We start from the raw sequence: 23,351 nt of genomic DNA, 5'->3' as shown, positions 1-23,351 counted from the left end.
ATTGAACGTTCTCGCATGAACAATAATTTACTCTAAATGTTGTTTATATCTCTTCCCGCAGTGAATAAACACATTTTAAGCCCTCGAAGTGAGCATTTGGGTCCTTTTAAGTCACTTTTACCCATGAGCCAAATCTTGAGTTTTGGCTCCCTAGAAGCATGAAAATGACTATAAAGATGCTCGTTTTAGCTCCAAAAGTGATGATCCACCTCTGAGAGTAAAAATTAGTTGAAAGATGAACATTTTCAAAACGGACCATTTTGGTCATCTCAGAGCAATTTCATCAGGTCGCGGGTCAATGATCGTTTTGCATGAAAAATTGAACGTTCTCGCATGAACATTATTTTACTCTAAATGTTGTTTATATCTCTTCCCGCAGTGAATAAACACGTTTAAGCCCTCGAAGTGAGCATTTGGGCCTTTTTAAGTCACTTTTTACGATGAGCCAAATCTTGAGTTTTGGCTCCCTAGAAGCATGAAAATGACAATAAAGATGCTCATTTTATCTCCAAAAGTGATGATACACCTCTGAGAGTCAAAATTAGTTGAAAGATGAACATTTTCAAAACGGACTATTTTGGTCATCTCAGAGCAATTTCATCAGGTCGCGGGTCATCGATCGTTTTGCATGAAAAATTGAACGTTCTCGCATGAACATTAATTTACTCTAAATGTTGTTTATATCTCTTCCCGCAGTGAATAAACACGTTTTAAGCCCTCGAAGTGAGCATTTGGGTCCTTTTAATTCACTTTTAACCATGAGACAAATCTTGAGTTTTGGCTCCTTAGAAGCATGAAAATGACGATAAAGATGCTCATTTTATCTCCAAAAGTGATGATCCACCTCTGAGAGTCAAAATTAGTTGAAAGATGAACATTTTCAAAACGGACTATTTCGGTCATCTCAGAGCAATTTCATCAGGTCGCGGGTCATCGATCGTTTTGCATGAAAAATTGAACGTTCTCGCATGAACATTAATTTACTCTAAATGTTGTTTATATCTCTTCCCGCAGTGAATAAACACGTTTTAAGCCCTCGAAGTGAGCATTTGGGCCTTTTTAAGTCACTTTTAACCATGAGCCAAATCTTGAGTTTTGGCTCCCTAGAAGCATGAAAATGACGACAAAGATGCTCATTTTATCTCCAAAAGTGATGATCCACCTCTGAGAGTCAAAATTAGTTGAAAGATGAACATTTTCAAAACGGACTATTTTGGTCATCTCAGAGCAATTTCATCAGGTCGCGGGGTCATCGATCGTTTTGCATGAAAAATTGAACGTTCTCGCATGAACATTAATTTACTCTAAATGTTGTTTATATCTCTTCTCGCAGTGAATAAACACGTTTTAAGCCCTCGAAGTGAGCATTTGGGCCTTTTTAAGTCACTTTTAACCATGAGCCAAATCTTGTGTTTTGGCTCCCTAGAAGCATGAAAATGACTATAAAGATGCTCATTTTAGCTCCAAAAGTGATGATCCACCTCTGAGAGTCAAAATTAGTTGAAAGATGAAAATTTTCAAAACGGACCATTTTGGTCATCTCGGAGCAATTTCATCAGGTCGCGGGTCATCGATCGTTTTGCATGAAAAATTGAATGTTCTTGCATGAACATTAATTTACTCTAAATGTTGTTTATATCTCTTCCTGCATTGAATAAACACGTTTTAAGCCCTCAAAGTGAGCATTTGGGCCTTTTTAAGTCACTTTTAACCATGAGCCAAATCTTGAGTTTTGGCTCCCTAGAAGTATGAAAATGACGATAAAGATGCTCATTTTATCTCCAAAAGTGATGATCCACCTCTGAGAGTCAAAATTAGTTGAAAGATGAACATTTTCCAAACGGACTATTTCGGTCATCTCAGAGCAATTTCATCAGGTCGCGGGTCATCGATCGTTTTGCAGGAAAAATTGAACGTTCTCGCATGAACAATAATTTACTCTAAATGTTGTTTATATCTCTTCCCGCAGTGACTAAACACGTTTTAAGCCCTCGAAGTGAGCATTTGGGTCCTTTTAAGTCACTTTTACCCATGAGCCAAATCTTGAGTTTTGGCTCCCTAGAAGCATGAAAATGACTATAAAGATGCTCATTTTAGCTCCAAAAGTGATGATCCACCTCTGAGAGTAAAAATTAGTTGAAATATGAACATTTTCAAAACGGACCATTTTGGTCATCTCAGAGCAATTTCATCAGGTCGCGGGTCATCGATCGTTTTGCATGAAAAATTGAACGTTCTTGCATGAACATTAATTTACTCTAAATGTTGTTTATATCTCTTCCCGCAGTGAATAAACACGTTTTAAGCCCTCGAACTGAGCATTTGGGTCCTTTTAATTCACTTTTAACCATGCGCCAAATCTTGAGTTTTGGCTCCTTAGAAGCATGAAAATGATGATAAAGATGCTCATTTTATCTCCAAAAGTGATGATCCACCTCTGAAAGTCAGAATTAGTTGAAAGATGGACATTTTCAAAATGGACCATTTTGGTCATCTCAGAGCAATTTCATCAGGTCGCGGGTCAACGATCGTTTTGCATGAAAAATTGAACGTTCTCGCATGTACATTAATTTACTCTAAATGTTGTTTATATCTCTTCCCGCAGTGAATAAACACGTTTTAAGCCCTCAAAGTGAGCATTTGGGTCCTTTTAAGTCACTTTTACCCATGAGCCAAATCTTGTGTTTTGGCTCCCTAGAAGCATGAAAATGACTATAAAAATGCTCATTTTAGCTCCAAAAGTGATGATCCACCTCTGAGAGTCAAAATTAGTTGAAAGATGAAAATTTTCAAAACGGACCATTTTGGTCATCTCGGAGCAATTTTATCAGGTCGCGGGTCATCGATCGTGTTGCATGAAAAATTGAACGTTCTTGCATGAACATTAATTTACTCTAAATGTTGTTTATATCTCTTCCTGCATTGAATAAACACGTTTTAAGCCCTCAAACTGAGCATTTGGGCCTTTTTAAGTCACTTTTAACCATGAGCCAAATCTTGAGTTTTGGCTCCCTAGAAGTATGAAAATGACGATAAAGATGCTCATTTTATCTCCAAAAGTGATGATCCACCTCTGAGAGTCAAAATTAGTTGAAAGATGAACATTTTCAAAACGGACTATTTCGGTCATCTCAGAGCAATTTCATCAGGTGGCGGGTCATCGATCGTTTTGCATGAAAAATTGAACGTTCTCGCATGAACATTATTTTACTCTAAATGTTGTTTATATCTCTTCCCGCAGTGAATAAACACGTTTAAGCCCTCGAAGTGAGCATTTGGGCCTTTTTAAGTCACTTTTTACCATGAGCCAAATCTTGAGTTTTGGCTCCCTAGAAGCATGAAAATGACAATAAAGATGCTCATTTTATCTCCAAAAGTGATGATACACCTCTGAGAGTCAAAATTAGTTGAAAGATGAACATTTTCAAAACTGACTATTTTGGTCATCTCAGAGCAATTTCATCAGGTCGCGGGTCATCGATCGTTTTGCATGAAAAATTGAACGTTCTCGCATGAACAATAATTTACTCTAAATGTTGTTTATATCTCTTCCCGCAGTGAATAAACACATTTTAAGCCCTCGAAGTGAGCATTTGGGTCCTTTTAATTCACTTTTAACCATGAGACAAATCTTGAGTTTTGGCTCCTTAGAAGCATGAAAATGACGATAAAGATGCTCATTTTATCTCCAAAAGTGATGATCCACCTCTGAAAGTCAGAATTAGTTGAAAGATGGAAGATTTTAAAACGGACCATTTTGGTCATCTCAGAGCAATTTCATCAGGTCGCGGGTCATCGATCGTTTTGCATGAAAAATTGAACGTTCTCGCATGAACATTAATTTACTCTAAATGTTGTTTATATCTCTTCCCGCAGTGAATAAACACGTTTTAAGCCCTCGAAGTGAGGATTTGGGCCTTTTTAAGTCACTTTTAACCATGAGCCAAATCTTGAGTTTTGGCTCTCTAGAAGCATGAAAATGACGACAAAGATGCTCATTTTATCTCCAAAAGTGATGATCCACCTCTGAGAGTCAAAATTAGTTGAAAGATGAACATTTTCAAAACGGACTATTTTGGTCATCTCAGAGCAATTTCATCAGGTCGCGGGGTCATCGATCGTTTTGCATGAAAAATTGAACGTTCTCGCATGAACATTAATTTACTCTAAATGTTGTTTATATCTCTTCCCGCAGTGAATAAACACGTTTTAAGCCCTCGAAGTGAGCATTTGGGCCTTTTTAAGTCACTTTTAACCATGAGCCAAATCTTGAGTTTTGGCTCCCTAGAAGTATGAAAATGACGATAAAGATGCTCATTTTATCTCCAAAAGTGATGATCCACTTCTGAAAGTCAGAATTAGTTGAAAGATGGAAGGTTTTAAAACGGACCATTTGGTCATCTCAGAGCAATTTCATCAGGTCGCGGGTCATCGATCGTTTTGCATGAAAAATTGAACGTTCTCGCATGAACAATAATTTACTCTAAATGTTGTTTATATCTCTTCCCGCAGTGAATAAACACATTTTAAGCCCTCGAAGTGAGCATTTGGGTCCTTTTAAGTCACTTTTACCCATGAGCCAAATCTTGAGTTTTGGCTCCCTAGAAGCATGAAAATGACTATAAAGATGCTCGTTTTAGCTCCAAAAGTGATGATCCACCTCTGAGAGTAAAAATTAGTTGAAAGATGAAAATTTTCAAAACGGACCATTTTGGTCATCTCAGAGCAATTTCATCAGGTCGCGGGTCAATGATCGTTTTGCATGAAAAATTGAACGTTCTCGCATGAACATTATTTTACTCTAAATGTTGTTTATATCTCTTCCCGCAGTGAATAAACACGTTTAAGCCCTCGAAGTGAGCATTTGGGCCTTTTTAAGTCACTTTTTACGATGAGCCAAATCTTGAGTTTTGGCTCCCTAGAAGCATGAAAATGACAATAAAGATGCTCATTTTATCTCCAAAAGTGATGATACACCTCTGAGAGTCAAAATTAGTTGAAAGATGAACATTTTCAAAACGGACTATTTTGGTCATCTCAGAGCAATTTCATCAGGTCGCGGGTCATCGATCGTTTTGCATGAAAAATTGAACGTTCTCGCATGAACATTAATTTACTCTAAATGTTGTTTATATCTCTTCCCGCAGTGAATAAACACGTTTTAAGCCCTCGAAGTGAGCATTTGGGTCCTTTTAATTCACTTTTAACCATGAGACAAATCTTGAGTTTTGGCTCCTTAGAAGCATGAAAATGACGATAAAGATGCTCATTTTATCTCCAAAAGTGATGATCCACCTCTGAGAGTCAAAATTAGTTGAAAGATGAACATTTTCAAAACGGACTATTTCGGTCATCTCAGAGCAATTTCATCAGGTCGCGGGTCATCGATCGTTTTGCATGAAAAATTGAACGTTCTCGCATGAACATTAATTTACTCTAAATGTTGTTTATATCTCTTCCCGCAGTGAATAAACACGTTTTAAGCCCTCGAAGTGAGCATTTGGGCCTTTTTAAGTCACTTTTAACCATGAGCCAAATCTTGAGTTTTGGCTCCCTAGAAGCATGAAAATGACGACAAAGATGCTCATTTTATCTCCAAAAGTGATGATCCACCTCTGAGAGTCAAAATTAGTTGAAAGATGAACATTTTCAAAACGGACTATTTTGGTCATCTCAGAGCAATTTCATCAGGTCGCGGGTCATCGATCGTTTTGCAGGAAAAATTGAACGTTCTCGCATGAACAATAATTTACTCTAAATGTTGTTTATATCTCTTCCCGCAGTGACTAAACACGTTTTAAGCCCTCGAAGTGAGCATTTGGGTCCTTTTAAGTCACTTTTACCCATGAGCCAAATCTTGAGTTTTGGCTCCCTAGAAGCATGAAAATGACTATAAAGATGCTCATTTTAGCTCCAAAAGTGATGATCCACCTCTGAGAGTAAAAATTAGTTGAAATATGAACATTTTCAAAACGGACCATTTTGGTCATCTCAGAGCAATTTCATCAGGTCGCGGGTCATCGATCGTTTTGCATGAAAAATTGAACGTTCTTGCATGAACATTAATTTACTCTAAATGTTGTTTATATCTCTTCCCGCAGTGAATAAACACGTTTTAAGCCCTCGAAGTGAGCATTTGGGCCTTTTTAAGTCACTTTTAACCATGAGCCAAATCTTGAGTTTTGGCTCCCTAGAAGCATGAAAATGACGACAAAGATGCTCATTTTATCTCCAAAAGTGATGATCCACCTCTGAGAGTCAAAATTAGTTGAAAGATGAACATTTTCAAAACGGACTATTTTGGTCATCTCAGAGCAATTTCATCAGGTCGCGGGGTCATCGATCGTTTTGCATGAAAAATTGAACGTTCTCGCATGTACATTAATTTACTCTAAATGTTGTTTATATCTCTTCCCGCAGTGAATAAACACGTTTTAAGCCCTCAAAGTGAGCATTTGGGTCCTTTTAAGTCACTTTTACCCATGAGCCAAATCTTGTGTTTTGGCTCCCTAGAAGCATGAAAATGACTATAAAAATGCTCATTTTAGCTCCAAAAGTGATGATCCACCTCTGAGAGTCAAAATTAGTTGAAAGATGAAAATTTTCAAAACGGACCATTTTGGTCATCTCGGAGCAATTTTATCAGGTCGCGGGTCATCGATCGTGTTGCATGAAAAATTGAACGTTCTTGCATGAACATTAATTTACTCTAAATGTTGTTTATATCTCTTCCTGCATTGAATAAACACGTTTTAAGCCCTCAAAGTGAGCATTTGGGCCTTTTTAAGTCACTTTTAACCATGAGCCAAATCTTGAGTTTTGGCTCCCTAGAAGTATGAAAATGACGATAAAGATGCTCATTTTATCTCCAAAAGTGATGATCCACCTCTGAGAGTCAAAATTAGTTGAAAGATGAACATTTTCAAAACGGACTATTTCGGTCATCTCAGAGCAATTTCATCAGGTGGCGGGTCATCGATCGTTTTGCATGAAAAATTGAACGTTCTCGCATGAACAATAATTTACTCTAAATGTTGTTTATATCTCTTCCCGCAGTGACTAAACACGTTTTAAGCCCTCGAAGTGAGCATTTGGGTCCTTTTAATTCACTTTTAACCATGAGCCAAATCTTGAGTTTTGGCTCCTTAGAAGCATGAAAATGACGATAAAGATGCTCATGTTATCTCCAAAAGTGATGATCCAATTCTGAAAGTCAGAATTAGTTGAAAGATGGAAGGTTTTAAAACGGACCATTTGGTCATCTCAGAGCAATTTCATCAGGTCGCGGGTCATCGATCGTTTTGCATGAAAAATTGAACGTTCTTGCATGAACAATAATTTACTCTAAATGTTGTTTATATCTCTTCCCGCAGTGACTAAACACGTTTTAAGCCCTCGAAGTGAGCATTTGGGTCCTTTTAATTCACTTTTAACCATGAGCCAAATCTTGAGTTTTGGCTCCCTAGAAGCATGAAAATGACAATAAAGATGCTCATTTTATCTCCAAAAGTGATGATACACCTCTGAGAGTGAAAATTAGTTGAAAGATGGAAGGTTATTTAAACGGACCATTTTGGGTCATCTCAGAGCAATTTCATCAGGGCGCGGGTCATCGATCGTTTTGCATGAAAAATTGAACGTTCTCGCATGAACAATAATTTACTCTAAATGTTGTTTATATCTCTTCCCGCAGTGAATAAACACGTTTTAAGCCCTCAAAGTGAGCATTTGGGTCCTTTTAAGTCACTTGTACCCATGAGCCAAATCTTGAGTTTTGGCTCCTTAGAAGCATGAAAATGACGATAAAGATGCTCATTTTATCTCCAAAAGTGATGATCCACCTCTGAAAGTCAGAATTAGTTGAAAGATGGACATTTTCAAAATGGACCATTTTGGTCATCTCAGAGCAATTTCATCAGGTCGCGGGTCAACGATCGTTTTGCATGAAAAATTGAACGTTCTCGCATGAACATTATTTTACTCTAAATGTTGTTTATATCTCTTCCCGCAGTGAATAAACACGTTTCAAGCCCTCGAAGTGAGCATTTGGGCCTTTTTAAGTCACTTTTAACCATGAGCCAAATCTTGAGTTTTGGCTCCCTAGAAGCATGAAAATGACGATAAAGATGCTCATTTTATCTCCAAAAGTGATGATACACCTCTGAGAGTCAAAATTAGTTGAAAGAGGAACATTTTCAAAACGGACTATTTTGGTCATCTCAGAGCAATTTCATCAGGTCGCGGGTCATCGATCGTTTTGCATAAAAAATTGAACGTTCTTGCATGAACATTAATTTACTCTAAATGTTGTTTATATCTCTCCCCGCAGTGAATAAACACGTTTTAAGCCCTCGAAGTGAGCATTTGGGTCCTTTTAAGTCACTTTTACCCATGAGCCAAATCTTGAGTTTTGGCTCCCTAGAAGCATGAAAATGACTATAAAGATGCTCATTTTAGCTCCAAAAGTGATGATCCACCTCTGAAAGTCAGAATTAGTTGAAAGATGGAAGGTTTTTTAAACGGACCATTTTGGTCATCTCAGAGCAATTTCATCAGGGCGCGGGTCATCGATCGTTTTGCATGAAAAATTGAACGTTCTCGCATGAACAATAATTTACTCTAAATGTTGTTTATATCTCTTCCCGCAGTGAATAAACACGTTTTAAGCCCTCAAAGTGAGCATTTAGGTCCTTTTAAGTCACTTGTACCCATGAGCCAAATCTTGAGTTTTGGCTCCCTAGAAGCATGAAAATGACCCTAGAATGCTCCCTAGAAGCATGAAAATTACGATAAAGATGCTCATTTTATCTCCAAAAGTGATGATCCACCTCTGAAAGTCAGAATTAGTTGAAATATGGAAGGTTTTAAAAACGGACCATTTTGATCATCTCGGAGCAATTTCATCAGGTCGCGGGTCATCGATCGTTTTGCATGAAAAATTGAACGTTCTCGCATGTACATTAATTTACTCTAAATGTTGTTTATATCTCTTCCCGCAGTGAATAAACACGTTTTAAGCCCTCAAAGTGAGCATTTGGGTCCTTTTAAGTCACTTTTACCCATGAGCCAAATCTTGTGTTTTGGCTCCTTAGAAGCATGAAAATGACGATAAAGATGCTCATGTTATCTCCAAAAGTGATGATCCAATTCTGAAAGTCAGAATTAGTTGAAAGATGGAAGGTTTTAAAACGGACCATTTGGTCATCTCAGAGCAATTTCATCAGGTCGCGGGTCATCGATCGTTTTGCATGAAAAATTGAACGTTCTTGCATGAACAATAATTTACTCTAAATGTTGTTTATATCTCTTCCCGCAGTGACTAAACACGTTTTAAGCCCTCGAAGTGAGCATTTGGGTCCTTTTAATTCACTTTTAACCATGAGCCAAATCTTGAGTTTTGGCTCCCTAGAAGCATGAAAATGACAATAAAGATGCTCATTTTATCTCCAAAAGTGATGATACACCTCTGAGAGTGAAAATTAGTTGAAAGATGGAAGGTTATTTAAACGGACCATTTTGGGTCATCTCAGAGCAATTTCATCAGGGCGCGGGTCATCGAACGTTTTGCATGAAAAATTGAACGTTCTCGCATGAACAATAATTTACTCTAAATGTTGTTTATATCTCTTCCCGCAGTGAATAAACACGTTTTAAGCCCTCAAAGTGAGCATTTGGGTCCTTTTAAGTCACTTGTACCCATGAGCCAAATCTTGAGTTTTGGCTCCTTAGAAGCATGAAAATGACGATAAAGATGCTCATTTTATCTCCAAAAGTGATGATCCACCTCTGAAAGTCAGAATTAGTTGAAAGAGGGACATTTTCAAAATGGACCATTTTGGTCATCTCAGAGCAATTTCTTCAGGTCGCGGGTCAACGATCGTTTTGCATGAAAAATTGAACGTTCTCGCATGAACATTATTTTACTCTAAATGTTGTTTATATCTCTTCCCGCAGTGAATAAACACGTTTCAAGCCCTCGAAGTGAGCATTTGGGCCTTTTTAAGTCACTTTTAACCATGAGCCAAATCTTGAGTTTTGGCTCCCTAGAAGCACGAAAATGACGATAAAGATGCTCATTTTATCTCCAAAAGTGATGATACACCTCTGAGAGTCAAAATTAGTTGAAAGAGGAACATTTTCAAAACGGACTATTTTGGTCATCTCAGAGCAATTTCATCAGGTCGCGGGTCATCGATCGTTTTGCATAAAAAATTGAACGTTCTTGCATGAACATTAATTTACTCTAAATGTTGTTTATATCTCTTCCCGCAGTGAATAAACACGTTTTAAGCCCTCGAAGTGAGCATTTGGGTCCTTTTAAGTCACTTTTACCCATGAGCCAAATCTTGAGTTTTGGCTCCCTAGAAGCATGAAAATGACTATAAAGATGCTCATTTTAGCTCCAAAAGTGATGATCCACCTCTGAAAGTCAGAATTAGTTGAAAGATGGAAGGTTTTTTAAACGGACCATTTTGGTCATCTCAGAGCAATTTCATCAGGGCGCGGGTCATCGATCGTTTTGCATGAAAAATTGAACGTTCTCACATGAACAATAATTTACTCTAAATGTTGTTTATATCTCTTCCCGCAGTGAATAAACACGTTTTAAGCCCTCAAAGTGAGCATTTAGGTCCTTTTAAGTCACTTGTACCCATGAGCCAAATCTTGAGTTTTGGCTCCCTAGAAGCATGAAAATGACCCTAGAATGCTCCCTAGAAGCATGAAAATTACGATAAAGATGCTTATTTTATCTCCAAAAGTGATGATCCACCTCTGAAAGTCAGAATTAGTTGAAATATGGAAGGTTTTAAAAACGGACCATTTTGATCATCTCGGAGCAATTTCATCAGGTCGCGGGTCATCGATCGTTTTGCATGAAAAATTGAACGTTCTCGCATGTACATTAATTTACTCTAAATGTTGTTTATATCTCTTCCCGCAGTGAATAAACACGTTTTAAGCCCTCAAAGTGAGCATTTGGGTCCTTTTAAGTCACTTTTACCCATGAGCCAAATCTTGTGTTTTGGCTCCCTAGAAGCATGAAAATGACTATAAAGATGCTCATTTTAGCTCCAAAAGTGATGATCCACCTCTGAGAGTAAAAATTAGTTGAAAGATGAACATTTTCAAAACTGACCATTATGGTCATCTCAGAGCAATTTCATCAGGTCGCGGGTCAACGATCGTTTTGCATGAAAAATTGAACGTTCTCGCATGAACATTATTTTACTCTAAATGTTGTTTATATCTCTTCCCGCAGTGAATAAACACGTGTTAAGCCCTCGAAGTGAGCATTTGGGCCTTTTTAAGTCACTTTTAACCATGAGCCAAATCTTGAGTTTTGGCTCCCTAGAAGCATGAAAATGACGATAAAGATGCTCATTTTATCTCCAAAAGTGATGATCCACCTGTGAGAGTCAAAATTAGTTGAAAGATGAAAATTTTCAAAACGGACCATTTTGGTCATCTCGGAGCAATTTCATCAGGTCGCGGGTCATCGATCGTTTTGCATGAAAAATTGAACTTTCTTGCATGAACATTAATTTACTCTGAATGTTGTTTATATCTTTTCCTGCATTGAATAAACACGTTTTAAGCCCTCAAAGTGAGCATTTGGGCCTTTTTAAGTCACTTTTAACCATGAGCCAAATCTTGAGTTTTGGCTCCCTAGAAGTATGAAAATGACGATAAAGATGCTCATTTTATCTCCAAAAGTGATGATCCACCTCTGAGAGTCAAAATTAGTTGAAAGATGAAAATTTTCAAAACGGACCATTTTGGTCATCTCGGAGCAATTTCATCAGGTCGCGGGTCATCGATCGTTTTGCATGAAAAATTGAACGTTCTCGCATGAACAATAATTTACTCTAAATGTTGTTTATATCTCTTCCCGCAGTGACTAAACACGTTTTAAGCCCTCGAAGTGAGCATTTGGGTCCTTTTAATTCACTTTTAACCATGAGCCAAATCTTGAGTTTTGGCTCCTTAGAAGCATGAAAATGACGATAAAGATGCTCATGTTATCTCCAAAAGTGATGATCCAATTCTGAAAGTCAGAATTAGTTGAAAGATGGAAGGTTTTAAAACGGACCATTTGGTCATCTCAGAGCAATTTCATCAGGTCGCGGGTCATCGATCGTTTTGCATGAAAAATTGAACGTTCTTGCATGAACAATAATTTACTCTAAATGTTGTTTATATCTCTTCCCGCAGTGACTAAACACGTTTTAAGCCCTCGAAGTGAGCATTTGGGTCCTTTTAATTCACTTTTAACCATGAGCCAAATCTTGAGTTTTGGCTCCCTAGAAGCATGAAAATGACAATAAAGATGCTCATTTTATCTCCAAAAGTGATGATACACCTCTGAGAGTGAAAATTAGTTGAAAGATGGAAGGTTATTTAAACGGACCATTTTGGGTCATCTCAGAGCAATTTCATCAGGGCGCGGGTCATCGATCGTTTTGCATGAAAAATTGAACGTTCTCGCATGAACAATAATTTACTCTAAATGTTGTTTATATCTCTTCCCGCAGTGAATAAACACGTTTTAAGCCCTCAAAGTGAGCATTTGGGTCCTTTTAAGTCACTTGTACCCATGAGCCAAATCTTGAGTTTTGGCTCCTTAGAAGCATGAAAATGACGATAAAGATGCTCATTTTATCTCCAAAAGTGATGATCCACCTCTGAAAGTCAGAATTAGTTGAAAGATGGACATTTTCAAAATGGACCATTTTGGTCATCTCAGAGCAATTTCATCAGGTCGCGGGTCAACGATCGTTTTGCATGAAAAATTGAACGTTCTCGCATGAACATTATTTTACTCTAAATGTTGTTTATATCTCTTCCCGCAGTGAATAAACACGTTTCAAGCCCTCGAAGTGAGCATTTGGGCCTTTTTAAGTCACTTTTAACCATGAGCCAAATCTTGAGTTTTGGCTCCCTAGAAGCATGAAAATGACGATAAAGATGCTCATTTTATCTCCAAAAGTGATGATACACCTCTGAGAGTCAAAATTAGTTGAAAGAGGAACATTTTCAAAACGGACTATTTTGGTCATCTCAGAGCAATTTCATCAGGTCGCGGGTCATCGATCGTTTTGCATAAAAAATTGAACGTTCTTGCATGAACATTAATTTACTCTAAATGTTGTTTATATCTCTCCCCGCAGTGAATAAACACGTTTTAAGCCCTCGAAGTGAGCATTTGGGTCCTTTTAAGTCACTTTTACCCATGAGCCAAATCTTGAGTTTTGGCTCCCTAGAAGCATGAAAATGACTATAAAGATGCTCATTTTAGCTCCAAAAGTGATGATCCACCTCTGAAAGTCAGAATTAGTTGAAAGATGGAAGGTTTTTTAAACGGACCATTTTGGTCATCTCAGAGCAATTTCATCAGGGCGCGGGTCATCGATCGTTTTGCATGAAAAATTGAACGTTCTCGCATGAACAATAATTTACTCTAAATGTTGTTTATATCTCTTCCCGCAGTGAATAAACACGTTTTAAGCCCTCAAAGTGAGCATTTAGGTCCTTTTAAGTCACTTGTACCCATGAGCCAAATCTTGAGTTTTGGCTCCCTAGAAGCATGAAAATGACCCTAGAATGCTCCCTAGAAGCATGAAAATTACGATAAAGATGCTCATTTTATCTCCAAAAGTGATGATCCACCTCTGAAAGTCAGAATTAGTTGAAATATGGAAGGTTTTAAAAACGGACCATTTTGATCATCTCGGAGCAATTTCATCAGGTCGCGGGTCATCGATCGTTTTGCATGAAAAATTGAACGTTCTCGCATGTACATTAATTTACTCTAAATGTTGTTTATATCTCTTCCCGCAGTGAATAAACACGTTTTAAGCCCTCAAAGTGAGCATTTGGGTCCTTTTAAGTCACTTTTACCCATGAGCCAAATCTTGTGTTTTGGCTCCTTAGAAGCATGAAAATGACGATAAAGATGCTCATGTTATCTCCAAAAGTGATGATCCAATTCTGAAAGTCAGAATTAGTTGAAAGATGGAAGGTTTTAAAACGGACCATTTGGTCATCTCAGAGCAATTTCATCAGGTCGCGGGTCATCGATCGTTTTGCATGAAAAATTGAACGTTCTTGCATGAACAATAATTTACTCTAAATGTTGTTTATATCTCTTCCCGCAGTGACTAAACACGTTTTAAGCCCTCGAAGTGAGCATTTGGGTCCTTTTAATTCACTTTTAACCATGAGCCAAATCTTGAGTTTTGGCTCCCTAGAAGCATGAAAATGACAATAAAGATGCTCATTTTATCTCCAAAAGTGATGATACACCTCTGAGAGTGAAAATTAGTTGAAAGATGGAAGGTTATTTAAACGGACCATTTTGGGTCATCTCAGAGCAATTTCATCAGGGCGCGGGTCATCGAACGTTTTGCATGAAAAATTGAACGTTCTCGCATGAACAATAATTTACTCTAAATGTTGTTTATATCTCTTCCCGCAGTGAATAAACACGTTTTAAGCCCTCAAAGTGAGCATTTGGGTCCTTTTAAGTCACTTGTACCCATGAGCCAAATCTTGAGTTTTGGCTCCTTAGAAGCATGAAAATGACGATAAAGATGCTCATTTTATCTCCAAAAGTGATGATCCACCTCTGAAAGTCAGAATTAGTTGAAAGAGGGACATTTTCAAAATGGACCATTTTGGTCATCTCAGAGCAATTTCTTCAGGTCGCGGGTCAACGATCGTTTTGCATGAAAAATTGAACGTTCTCGCATGAACATTATTTTACTCTAAATGTTGTTTATATCTCTTCCCGCAGTGAATAAACACGTTTCAAGCCCTCGAAGTGAGCATTTGGGCCTTTTTAAGTCACTTTTAACCATGAGCCAAATCTTGAGTTTTGGCTCCCTAGAAGCACGAAAATGACGATAAAGATGCTCATTTTATCTCCAAAAGTGATGATACACCTCTGAGAGTCAAAATTAGTTGAAAGAGGAACATTTTCAAAACGGACTATTTTGGTCATCTCAGAGCAATTTCATCAGGTCGCGGGTCATCGATCGTTTTGCATAAAAAATTGAACGTTCTTGCATGAACATTAATTTACTCTAAATGTTGTTTATATCTCTTCCCGCAGTGAATAAACACGTTTTAAGCCCTCGAAGTGAGCATTTGGGTCCTTTTAAGTCACTTTTACCCATGAGCCAAATCTTGAGTTTTGGCTCCCTAGAAGCATGAAAATGACCCTAGAATGCTCCCTAGAAGCATGAAAATTACGATAAAGATGCTCATTTTATCTCCAAAAGTGATGATCCACCTCTGAAAGTCAGAATTAGTTGAAATATGGAAGGTTTTAAAAACGGACCATTTTGATCATCTCGGAGCAATTTCATCAGGTCGCGGGTCATCGATCGTTTTGCATGAAAAATTGAACGTTCTCGCATGTACATTAATTTACTCTAAATGTTGTTTATATCTCTTCCCGCAGTGAATAAACACGTTTTAAGCCCTCAAAGTGAGCATTTGGGTCCTTTTAAGTCACTTTTACCCATGAGCCAAATCTTGTGTTTTGGCTCCCTAGAAGCATGAAAATGACTATAAAGATGCTCATTTTAGCTCCAAAAGTGATGATCCACCTCTGAGAGTAAAAATTAGTTGAAAGATGAACATTTTCAAAACTGACCATTATGGTCATCTCAGAGCAATTTCATCAGGTCGCGGGTCAACGATCGTTTTGCATGAAAAATTGAACGTTCTCGCATGAACATTATTTTACTCTAAATGTTGTTTATATCTCTTCCCGCAGTGAATAAACACGTGTTAAGCCCTCGAAGTGAGCATTTGGGCCTTTTTAAGTCACTTTTAACCATGAGCCAAATCTTGAGTTTTGGCTCCCTAGAAGCATGAAAATGACGATAAAGATGCTCATTTTATCTCCAAAAGTGATGATCCACCTGTGAGAGTCAAAATTAGTTGAAAGATGAAAATTTTCAAAACGGACCATTTTGGTCATCTCGGAGCAATTTCATCAGGTCGCGGGTCATCGATCGTTTTGCATGAAAAATTGAACTTTCTTGCATGAACATTAATTTACTCTGAATGTTGTTTATATCTTTTCCTGCATTGAATAAACACGTTTTAAGCCCTCAAAGTGAGCATTTGGGCCTTTTTAAGTCACTTTTAACCATGAGCCAAATCTTGAGTTTTGGCTCCCTAGAAGTATGAAAATGACGATAAAGATGCTCATTTTATCTCCAAAAGTGATGATCCACCTCTGAGAGTCAAAATTAGTTGAAAGATGAAAATTTTCAAAACGGACCATTTTGGTCATCTCGGAGCAATTTCATCAGGTCGCGGGTCATCGATCGTTTTGCATGAAAAATTGAACATTCTTGCATGAACATTAATTTACTCTAAATGTTGTTTATATCTCTTCCCGCAGTGAATAAACACGTTTTAAGCCCTCGAAGTGAGCATTTGGGTCCTTTTAATTCACTTTTAACCATGAGCCAAATCTTGAGTTTTGGCTCCTTAGAAGCATGAAAATGACAATAAAGATGCTCATTTTATCTCCAAAAGTGATGATACACCTCTGAGAGTCAAAATTAGTTGAAAGATGAACATTTTCAAAACGGACTATTTTGGTCATCTCAGAGCAATTTCATCAGGTCGCGGGTCATCGATCGTTTTGCATGAAAAATTGAACGTTCTCACATGAACAATAATTTACTCTAAATGTTGTTTATATCTCTTCCCGCAGTGAATAAACATGTTTTAAGCCCTCGAAGTGAGCATTTGGGTCCTTTTAAGTCACTTTTACCCATGAGCCAAATCTTGAGTTTTGGCTCCCTAGAAGCATGAAAATGACGATAAAGATGCTCATTTTATCTCCAAAAGTGATGATACACCTCTGAGAGTCAAAATTAGTAGAAAGATGAACATTTTCAAAAAGGACTATTTTGGTCATCTCAGAGCAATTTCATCAGGTCGGTCATCGATCGTTTTGCATGAAAAATTGAACGTTCTCGCATGAACATTAATTTACTCTAAATGTTGTTTATATCTCTTCCCACAGTGAATAAACACGTTTTAAGCCCTCGAAGTGAGCATTTGGGCATTTTTAGGTCACTTTTAACCATGAGCCAAATCTTGAGTTTTGGCTCCCTAGAAGCATGAAAATGACGATAAAGATGCTCATTTTATCTCCAAAAGTGATGATACACCTCTGAGAGTCAAAATTAGTTGAAAGAGGAACATTTTCAAAACGGACTATTTTGGTCATCTCAGAGAAATTTCATCAGGTCGCGGGTCATCGATCGTTTTGCATGAAAAATTGAACGTTCTCTCATGTACATTAATTTATTCTAAATGTTGTTTATATCTCTTCCCGCAGTGAATAAACACGTTTTAAGCCCTCGAAGTGAGCATTTGGGCCTTTTTAAGTCACTTTTAACCATGAGCCAAATCTTGAGTTTTGGCTCCCTAGAAGCATGAAAATGACGATAAAGATGCTCATTTTATCTCCAAAAGTGATGATCCACCTCTGAGAGTCAAAATTAGTTGAAAGATGAAAATTTTCAAAACGGACCATTTTGGTCATCTCGGAGCAATTTCATCAGGTCGCGGGTCATCGATCGTTTTGCATGAAAAATTGAACGTTCTTGCATGAACATTAATTTACTCTAAATGTTGTTTATATCTCTTCCTGCATTGAATAAACACGTTTTAAGCCCTCGAAGTGAGCATTTGGGCCTTTTTAAGTCACTTTTTACCATGAGCCAAATCTTGAGTTTTGGCTCCCTAGAAGCATGAAAATGACAATAAAGATGCTCATTTTATCTCCAAAAGTGATGATACACCTCTGAGAGTCAAAATTAGTTGAAAAATAAACATTTTCAAAACGGACTATTTTGGTCATCTCAGAGCAATTTCATCAGGTCGCGGTCAACGATCGTTTTGCATGAAAAATTGAACGTTCTCGCATGCACATTATTTTACTCTAAATGTTGTTTATATCTCTTCCCGCAGTGAATAAACACGTTTTAAGCCCTCAAAGTGAGCATTTGGGCCTTTTTAAGTCACTTTTAACTATGAGACAAATCTTGAGTTTTGGCTCCTTAGAAGCATGAAAATGACGATAAAGATGCTCATTTTATCTCCAAAAGTGATGATCCACCTCTGAAAGTCAGAATTAGTTGAAAGATGGAAGGTTTTAAAACGGACCATTTTGGTCTTCTCAGAGCAATTTCATCAGGTCATCGATCGTTTTGCATGAAAAATTAAACGTTCTCACATGAACAATAATTTACTCTAAATGTTGTTTATATCTCTTCCCACAGTGAATAAACACGTTTTAAGCCCTCGAAGTGAGCATTTGGGTCCTTTTAAGTCACTTTTACCCATGAGCCAAATCTTGAGTTTTGGCTCCCTAGAAGCATGAAAATGACTATAAAGATGCTCATTTTAGCTCCAAAAGTGATGATCCACCTCTGAGAGTAAAAATTAGTTGAAAGATGAACATTTTCAAAACAGACCATTTTGGTCATCTCAGAGCAATTTCATCAGGTCGCGGGTCATCGATCGTTTTGCATGAAAAATTGAACGTTCTTGCATGTACATTAATTTACTCTAAATGTTGTTTATATCTCTTCCCGCAGTGAATAAACACGTTTTAAGCCCTCGAAGAGAGCATTTGGGTCCTTTTAATTCACTTTTAACCATGAGCCAAATCTTGAGTTTTGGCTCCTTAGAAGCATGAAAAGGACGATAAAGATGCTAATTTTATCTCCAAAAGTGATGATCCACCTCTGAAAGTCAGAATTAGTTGAAAGATGGAAGGTTTTAAAACGGACCATTTTGGTCATCTCAGAGCAATTTTATCAGGTCGCGAGTCATCGATCGTTTTGCATGAAAAATTGAACGTTCTCGCATGAACAATATTTTACTCTAAATGTTGTTTATATCTCTTCCCGCAGTGAATAAACACGTTTTAAGCCCTCGAAGTGAGCATTTGGGCCTTTTTAAGTCACTTTTAACCATGAGCCAAATCTTGAGTTTTGGCTCCCTAGAAGCATGAAAATGACGATAAAGATGCTCATTTTATCTCCAAAAGTGATGATCCACCTCTGAGAGTCAAAATTAGTTGAAAGATGAACATTTTCTTAACAGACTATTTCGGTCATCTCAGAGCAATTTCATCAGGTCGCGGGTCATCGATCGTTTTGCATGAAAAATTGAACGTTCTCGCATGAACATTAATTTACTCTAAATGTTGTTTATATCTCTTCCCGCAGTGAAGAAACATGTTTTAAGCCCTCGAAGTGAGCATTTGGGCCTTTTTAAGTTACTTTTAACCATGAGCCAAATCTTGAGTTTTGGCTCCCTAGAAGTGTGGTATATAAATAAATAATACCGGATCTAGGTTTTACTGGACATAGTAATAACAGATAGCTCAATAAATAAGAGTCAAGATTCGAGGTAGTAGGAGTTTGCAGGTTTAATACAGCATAAAGGACAGGAACAGGACAACCTGCACAGGAATAGGATGGCAGAGCCCTGCAGGGGGGACAGGGAATGAGCGCGCTAACTTTAATAACAATACACAAGCATATATACTAAAACAGTTGCAATTGCAATACATACAATAGGCGGAGCAGTGGGTGTGGTCAATAGCAGTCGCGAAAGATAAGGGTGAAAGTAGGTGTAACAAGAGGCGTATACATAGACATGTGATGTAAACGTAACAGAATATGTCATAAATGGGGCGGAAACATGGAGGGGGCTACCTAAGGAGCCGGGACCTCTAACCTAATGGTGCGCGCAAACTGACAATGACGTGTTACTAGGAGAAGCTGGGGGCTATGAACTCTGCGCTAGGAGCAGAGACTGAAGTCTGGAGAGTCAGGGCGACATGTACCTAAACAATATCTAGTATCTGATGTTTAGAGAACATGTTGATATAATCCAAAAGTTATCGGGGTAAAGGCTAACAGATTCTAAGACTGGTGCATGCATTATTCTACATGTAGTGCGTGATGAAGAATATTAAATGACCATTAATACAGTATTTCTCTTACATGGAGACGTAAAGGCTAGACTATGACGGAAACTATAGATGCGATTCAGTAGCTTGAGGAATGCAGAGAAGGAGGGCTGGACTGATAACTAGAATCATAACATACTCTTGGCAGACTCGTAGGCAGAGCCAGGCTGAACCGGGCACTGTGAGGCAGGAAGTAAGCTAAGGGTCAGGGATACAGGTGGGGGCTGTATCGCTCCTCAGCGAGGGTTTCAGGAGACAGGAGCTGAATCTTGGTGTCCGGGCCCTTTTGAGGCCTAGAAACGGGGACTTTACAATGAAATATCGTGCACACTGAGAAACGTGGCAACGTAACTTTACATAGGCCTGATATTCGTAGTATTCACGAGAACTGGAAACTGGCATACTAGAGATGGACACAACTGTAATTGCGTCTTTAATCGATCATGGGGAATACATATGCATATTAATCATGCACACATAACATAAGATGGGGAACACGTAGGGACACAGAACATGGCAAAATTTAATTTTCCACATTCCCTCCTTGTCACTACGTTTCCATCAGGAAACATCAATATTCATGATACCATCTATCATTTCATACAGTATCATTTGCTCGTCTCGAATTTTCTTGGAACGGGATTTAGAACGGGACTTGGGACTAGGAATACAAGAGGTAGCACAAATGCCACAAATTGCAGGGCCACATTGTATACAGAGGCAGCAACTGAATATGATCGCTACTGCAATACCTAGAAAGGACAATACTTTCCATCCCCAGGCGGAAATTATATTCCAGAACCAACCGGACCATGTCCAGGTGCCTGGATCTTGGTGTAACATATGGGCAATTTTATGGAGTCTGGTTATAGCTGAATAAACAGACGGCGTGTTATTAGGAATGAAAATGCAGCAACTAGATCCGATGACTCTACATGCCCCGCCCCTATCGGCCAGTATGACGTCAAGGACGAGACGATTCTGGAGCACGACAATTCTCATAAAGGATTGTTCTTCGGTTAAGTTACTTAGAGCAGAAGTAGTCTCAATCACTACTGCTTCGAGAGTTCTGGTTAATCTACGTATCAGTTTACTATTCACGACAGTACCTAAATAGGGAAAGACACCTTTATTGATATCTATGTATTGTTCTAGAGCAGTTTCAGTATAATCGACAATCGGGAGGTCTCTCTTGTGTCTAGTATGTACTAGGTGGGAATTCCTATGATAGTCAGGTGGGGCTAGGAAAACTGGTGGCAGTAGGAATGCAATGTAACAGGTTCCCTCCCAATCGAGGGGCAGACGAACATATGCGGTCTGACCACAAACAAAATAAGAATGACGTGAAGCTTTAAAAATAGATTTCCTACTGTCACTATACTTGACAATAGTAGTACAATCACTATGTCCTACATGTACGGAACCATTCTTTCGGACACATAATTCGCCTTTAACTGGTAGTACTGACATAGCAGGTAAGTCTGGAGTAGTATCAGACTGGACATTCAGGACCATGAAATTCGAAGAATAATTACCTAAATTATAAACTTCATTTTCTAGATCTAACCCTGTTCTGTGGGGAAGACCTTGCTTGTCTGGAAAACATGTACTGTTAAAAAAAGACATATCTGTTGAGGATGACGTTAACGTAGACCATGCTCCACACGAACCATTATGGGAAAATGGATAAGGAAAGAGTGGCAGAACTCCCTTCGGTGTCTGGAAAGGGGGGAGTCGACCACACACCCAACAATTAGTGGCATTGCTGGTCTGGTGTGAATAATGTAACATGTGGATAAAGGAATTATTACGCATAGCAAGACGGTAAGATAGTTCATGAGGAGGCAGATCACTAAACGTGTGTTCTACCATAACATTAGAAGACTTATTTACATGAGAAACTGGAAAACACAAATAAAAAGCACAACTTGTGCAGGTAGTCATAAGGCTGAAAAACAATATGAAACTTAGAAAAACGATACATCGGATTGAGTTTTGACTAACTCTCTCACTATGGGGGTCTATTTTATACATGTCAGAAACCGGTCTAACCGTTTCACCTAGGGGAGGACTTAGACAATCAAACTGGCTGACTTATTTTACTAGACCTTAACTTTTGCTTATACTCCTGTTGCGGAGTTTTCTCTAACAGGGAGGGTTCAGTATCATTGTCTTTTGCGGGACAGTCCTTAAGAATAGTACTTTGGCAGTCTTTCAAATCCTCGGGAATGTTCTTAGAAACAGGCTTTAGTCCGTAAAATCTTTTCACATGAGACAGGTGGACCCAGCCCTTCCTGCCTTCCAGCTTGACGGCAGTACGGGTGGCCAGGAGGACCTGTCTGGGTTCCTTCCAGCGAGGCTCCAGCGGACTTGAACGATCAAAGTTCCTCACAAGGACCAGATTTCCGGGAACGATTTCATGCGGTGCCACCTCGGTATTGTCTGGAAATGCGGCGGCAACCTGTGAACGACAAGAGTGTAGGGCAGACATCAAGGAAGCTAGGTAATCTGTCAGCATATTACTTGAAACATCGGTAATACTTCGGGGTCTAGGTGTACCCCACATATTAGGGGGGCGGCCGAATACGACCTCATACGGGGACAGACCTGATCTGGAATGTGCGACCATGCGCATATAAAATAAAGCGACTGGCAGAGCTACTAGCCAGTCCACACCTTTCTCTTTACATACTTTGGCAATGCGGATTTTCAGGGTCTGGTTATGTCTCTCTACGAGACCGGCTGCTTCTGGATGGCGTACACAATGGAACTTCCACTGGTACCCTAACAACAGGGAAACGTGTTTCATCAATTCAGATGAGAATGGCTGGCCGTTATCAGAATACACGACCCTAGGGAGTCCATAACGGGGGAAGAACTCACGAACCAACTGCTTGGCAGTGGTCGCGCCTGTGTAATCTGGAACTGGATATGCCTCTGTCCACCTGGACAAAGCGCATACAACTACAAGGACATACTTGAAACCTCGACATCGCTCCATCTGAATATAATCCATCTGGAGGACTTCAAAAGGGTGGTCAGGGGGCTGGAATCCACCTTGTTCCACCGGAACACTTTTACCTGGATTAAACTGGCAACATATCATACAGGTACGGACTTTCTGCTTAGCTGCAGCTCGTAAATGCTTGTTAAACCAAATGTTCTGGATACTGTCTAACATAGCTTTTTCTCCTAAATGTGCTGGACTATGTGCGGTATTGATAATGACTTGAACCATAGAGTCGGGGAGGAACCATGTGGCTTTACCCTTCGTTACCCATCCCTGATCTGTCTGGACCCCTCCTTGTTCGGACCATTTCTTATTGTCCTGCTT

Source organism: Lissotriton helveticus, chromosome 2_1 (genome assembly GCF_964261635.1).
Source record: "Lissotriton helveticus chromosome 2_1, aLisHel1.1, whole genome shotgun sequence".
NCBI classification, from domain to species: Eukaryota; Metazoa; Chordata; class Amphibia; order Caudata; family Salamandridae; genus Lissotriton; species Lissotriton helveticus.
This window is presented reverse-complemented; position numbering follows the sequence as displayed.